Source organism: Arachis hypogaea, chromosome 12 (genome assembly GCF_003086295.3).
Source record: "Arachis hypogaea cultivar Tifrunner chromosome 12, arahy.Tifrunner.gnm2.J5K5, whole genome shotgun sequence".
Taxonomy (NCBI): Eukaryota; Viridiplantae; Streptophyta; class Magnoliopsida; order Fabales; family Fabaceae; genus Arachis; species Arachis hypogaea.
Window position 1 is genome coordinate 86966622 of NC_092047.1, and position 6095 is coordinate 86972716.

Sequence of the window (6095 nt, forward strand, 5' to 3'; positions counted from 1 at the left end):
TTATACATTAATTTTAATACAGAATTTAAAATAAAATTAAAATATTTACATTATAATTTTATTTTTTTAAAGACTTTTCTATAAATAATATTAATGGTTGAATTTAAAGACATTTTTAGGTGATTCATAAGTAAATATTTTAAACCTCTCTTCCTCTTGACTCTTAAAAGTATCACATATAATTAGCCATGTATAAAAACTAATTTGAGCAAGTACAATCCAACGTAAGCTATTCAATTAGGATTACAATTTATAAGATCCTCTTTACTTAATGTATTACTCTTTGGATATGATGTCCCAACTTTTTTTAACCTTGCTATTCATAATTCTTTTCTATTTATGTTTATTGTCAATTGAAAGTTAGAAAAAAATGTCTGCAATTAACTGATGAGATAGATACATAAGAGTATAAGACCATAAGTTCATCATAGTAAGCTTTACTAGTGAGTTTGTGATTTATTTCACATATCTAAAATTATCAGAATATTCTGAATATACTATTTTCTAGTAACTAGTAACATAATCCTTGGCTTCTAAGACACAAACATTGCAAAATTTTTAGGTGTATACTTGATTTGCAATTCTCTTTGTTTCTTTTAGTTCACTATAATGGATTGATGATGTTTGGATTATGGTTTAAATTTAATGAATGTTTATGTTTATGTTAAGTGTTTGTTTATTTGAGTTGTTTTTATCTTTGTTCTAGATTTGAAAATTTAGTTTGAGTTGTTGATAGTTATGGAGTAGATTTTATCAAATTATTTAGAGTTATAAATTGATGTAACCTTTAATTGATCTCGATGAATGACTAATTAAGGATTGAATTTGTCTTAGCTCCCTTGACGCTAACCCACTTACCAAAATTCCATTAGTTCATGGGTTAGGACGGGTGGCTAGAAGCAATTAATTGTTACTACTTTTCTCATGATTAGGGATTGACTAATTAGAATAGCTCTTTAATTTATCACATTGTCTAGCTTACTGACAAGGATAATGAATCTTGAAAACTAACGTTAGTCAAGATTCTTTAATTAGATAAATTTGATCACTTATTTTTACTATATGTTTCATATCACTTTTAATTATTAGTTGGGCTGGGCTACACATACAAGCTTACAAGCTTACAAGTTGGCCCAGCCTAAATAGAAGCCATGCGCATAAAGAGAGATAACATGGCGCGTCAAAATCACGCGCTCAACACTACAACCGTTACGTATGGGAAACTTTTCCACTTCTTCCACTTCTTCCACTTCTCAAAACGCTTCGAAAACAAGGAAACCCTTCCATTTTCGAGCGAAAATCAAAGTTCAAAACATACAAATCGTTCTTCGAAACCTCCATCAAAACACCATCAAACTCTCCGTGAAGAATCTGAAGCAAAGCAACAATACTCAACGTAAGTTCGTTAAGATTCCTGTATATTTTACTTTTCTTCTACGTCGTTCTTCTAGGGTTTACTTCTTGCTTCTTTGTTACAATGTTCTAAGTTCTACGTCGTTCTTCTAAGTTCTACGTCGTTCTTCTAAGTTCTACGTCGTTCTACGTTCTTGTTCTAAGTTCTCATGCTATTGTTGTTGATTTTTGGAGGTTTATTCCGTAGATTGGGGGTGTATACTGCTTGAACTTGTAATGTGGCTTGATATTGAAGCATGTTTGACTGATATCTGACTGATATATATGGATGTATCTGAATAATATCTATGGGTGTATCTCACTGTTATCAATGGGTGTATCTGATTCTTACATATGGGTGTATCTTACTGTTATCAATGGGTGTATATGACTCATATATGCGTGTATCTTACTGATATCTCAATTAATTTGATATTGAAGCATGTTTGAGTGATACCTGACTGATATATATGGATTTATCTGAATCATATCTATGGGTGTATCTCACTGTTATCAATGAGTGTATCTGAATCATATCTATGGGTGTATCTTACTGTTATTAATGGGTGTATCTGACTCATATATATGAGTGTATCGTACTAATGTCTTTGGGTGTATTTTTTGTTTCAGAGAAAATGGCAGCAAGAAACAAAACAAAAGACCTTAAGTGTGCCACACATCTCCTAAGTGATAAGTTCAGAAACATGACTGAAGAGAAGAAGGCAATTGTGAGGGATCTCGGATTCGGTGGGTTGATGCACATCCCACCACTCAGGGTGGATCACCAACTCTTAAGGGAACTGGCAAACAACTTCAAACTTGGGGAGAACAGACTGAAGACAGGATATGGTTCTTTCCAAATAACACCAAAAACAATAGGTGATGCGCTTGGCATCAATGCAACAGGTAACTAGCTCAAAATTATAGGTGTATATTAAGTTGATGCTTGGGTGTATTTAAGGTTGATGCTTGGGTGTATTTGAACCGACTTTGATACTTTGTTGTTTTCCTTTTTGTAGGAAATCTGTTTCCTGAGAAAGTTGAGTATAAGCAACTTTCTGATGATGACAAAATAATTTATAGAAGATTCCAGGGTAAGACCCTCAAAAGTCTTACCGATGAAATGATGGAAATCGGCGTTGGCAACGAAGAGGAACGCCTGATGTTCAAGAGGATATTCATCCTCTACATACAGATGGCGTTCCTTTTGCCAACGACGATAAACAAAATATCACCCGTGCACCTGGCCCCAATTTTTAAGATGGACGGCATATCGGAGAGAAACTGGGGGGGGGCATGTTTTGACCTTCTTGATCAAGGGCATCACAGACTACCAGGAGAAGAAGAAGAAGGCAATTGATGGCTGCCTCTTTGCCCTGATGATAATATACTTTCATCTTTCTGAAAACAAAGGCAAGAAGAGGGCTAAAGACCACCAAAGCCTTGGATTGCCAACTGGACTAAGGAGCAGTTGGTGGAAAGAATGACTGCAGAAAGAGAGGAGATTTTGGTAAGTAAACATAATATGTTGCTTGTATTTTATTTACCTGAATGCTGCTAGCTAAAATATCTAATGTTTCAGGGGATTGTGAAGATGGCGGAGACAAGAACAAGAGATAAAATGAAAAAAAAATAAAAAAAAGAAAAAAAAACAAGAAATCAAAAAACAAAAAAAGGAAGGCGAGTCCAACATCATCTTCAGAGACAGAAACAGCTACTGACATTGACACTTCTACCTCTGAGTTTGAGACTCAAGAAGACTCAGAGGATTCAAGAAGAAAACACCCCAGCAAAAAGGGAAAAAAGTAAGTACCATACTTGGGTGTAATTTCTTTTTCGAGTTGGGTGTATTTTGTTGATCACGTTGGGTGTGTGTAGTTTATTAAGCTGGGTGTGTTCGTTTGCTGCGTTGGATGTATATTGTATATTCAGTTGGGTGTATATTGTGAATTCATTTGGGTGTATTTTTAGTATGTTCTAAATAATGATTGTTTGCCTTCCAGAATGGACTCCAGAAAAAGAAAGCAGAGGCAAGAGGAGTCAGATTCTGATTCAGAATCTGAATCTGAACCAAGTGATGAGTAATGTCCTGAAATTATTACTCCTTTCTTTTGGCTTCATTATAAAGATTTCGTGTATTAACTGAAGTGTCTATTATTAACTTATAGGAGCGAAGAATCATCACCTGCAGAGAAGGAGAAGGAGAAGAAAAAAACAAAAACAACACCAAAAAAGTAAGCACTTCTTTGCATATAATTAGATTAGACGACTATTCTGTGATAAAATTAATTTTTTATTTCTGATTGGTACTCTTTTTTTTCCACCCAGAACACAACCAAAAAAGAAAAAAGTTGTTGTGGAGGATTCACCTCCTAAAGAAGATCAATACTTTGACGGGTACAGTACCTCGTAAGCTATATTACCGTCTATCATCGTAATTATTTTTGTTAACGTCTTCTTTTATGAATGTAGTGAGACATATGAAATATCAAGTGACGAACTAGATGAATGGCTAAGGGAAAATGTTGATAAATCTGCTGCAGAGGGGTATGTCTTGCTGGGCTGTCTATTTCATATTTTGGTGTGTTTTGTATGCTAATAATTGTTTCTTGTTTTGCAGGGAGAACCAAGCTGACCTGCGATCGACAGAAGGTCGCTACGTGTCGTCTGAAATGTAAGAAGCTTTATTATTTAATAAAATCTTGTTATCATGATTTGGGTGTATTTTGTGGAACCATTTCGGTGTATTGTGTTGATCAAGTTGGGTGTATGTTGTTTATTAAGTTGGGATATTTCGTTTGTTGTGTTGGGTGTATATTGTCCATTCGGTTGGTTGTATCTTGTGCATTCATTTGAGTGTATTTTATACCTGTATCTTATTTTGTCTGAATAACATCAAATCTGTTTTAGAATACCAGCTGTGAACTTGGGAAGTGATGCTCATTCCTCTCAAGGACGCACAGAACAGAGTAGTGTAAACCAGCCGTCACAGAGCATGTAATTTCTCTTTCAAATAACCGTTACTTTTGTTCTTCTATTACCCTTCTACTTCTAATTCTGTATATATTTTTTTTAGAAAAAAAGCCCTTTATTATTTTATTCAAGAAAAAAAAGGCAGAAAAAAAAGCAAAAACTGCAAGTATGTAAGTTCTCAAAAAAAACAAAGCATGTCTTCTTTTTGAATTGTTCGGGTGTATTTCTTGAATTTCTTTGGGTGTATTTTAGGTTGAGTCCGTCTGATTCGAATATGATGGTTGTGAGGAAACAGACACCGTCGGAAGCGCTTGTCATGTGAGTTTTCCAATAATATTTCAACCTTATAACCTTATTATTTTCAAAGGCGTTGTTAACCTTTCATTTTTCTTCTTGTTTAGAGTCCCGATTCAGGTTTTTGTGCCGGCATCCCAAACAACTACTGAGACAGATTTTGAACCAACCCCTATGATACAGATTGAAGGGACTACAGAAACGTAAGAAATAGTATTGAGTGTATATTTGTTTAGAGTTTGGGTGTATATTAGCTAACAGTTTGGGTGTATATTGTTCCTGATTAGTTTTTTTTACGCCGTGATTAATTTTTTGTAACTGTGCAACACTCCTGAAATCCCCAAACAACTTCAAGAGACCACACCCACGCTTCCCCCAGCTCCAACTAAAATGTAAGTTCATCAGACTAAAATCAATCTTTGCTTATCATCCGTATATTCTTATTCTTATTCTTATTCTTATACATGATGACGCAGTCATCCAGACGCAGAAGACGCTGCTGCCCTGTTGATGATGGCACGGACAGCATCCTATATTCCTAAAACAGATCCAGGGGTGCCATCATTCAGCCTTGGATTGACTGATTCAAGCCAGGAGGGGGCGTCAACGCAGGAGACAGAAAGGGCAAAATCTCCTGAATATGCAAATTTGATAGAACAATTGGACGATTTGGTCCAAAAAATAGCAAGCAGTGCGGCGAAGGGGAAGAACAAAAGTCCACAAATTCAGAGGGAGACTGGGGGAAAAAGTTCTGCAAAGTTTCGAACTCCTGGGGGATTATATCAGATTATGGATGATATGAAACAAAAGTGCTACATCTGGGGGACGAGACTGAAGGAAGATGCAGATGGCAATACTAACGAGTATGAGGAAATATGCACTCTGATTGCCCAAGGAGAATACATTTTGATGAGAATGCACTTTGTATCCCTCCAGGCAAAAAGTGATATAGAATCTCAGGTAATATTAGAATAACATTAATGTTTTTACACCAAAGTCAATTGCAATGCTTATTAATGTAAAATTGATTTCGGCATATATTTCTAGATTGTATCTGCCATCTGCCTCATCCTCAACCAGAAAAATGAAAAGAGGTTTCAAGAACAAATATACTGTCTCCCCCCGATATTGTGGTAAGTGTTACTTCTACGATTGGGTGTATTTTCTGTATTGATTTGGCTGTATTTTTTACGTTCAATTGGGTGTAAGTTTAGTATTTCATTTCTTGTTTCGCAATTCTTGCAGTGCATGGCACTTTCGGATCACCCAAAGGGGGAATTCGTATCATCGAAAACGAAAAAGGAATTCAGGGTGGAAGCCTACCCGAGTTTCATTCCCTTCATAGATAGAAAAAAATTAACTTCGCATCCATATGTAGGTTTTCGTTTGCTAAATTTGTTAGTACGCTTATTTACTTATATGCCAAATAAAATAAC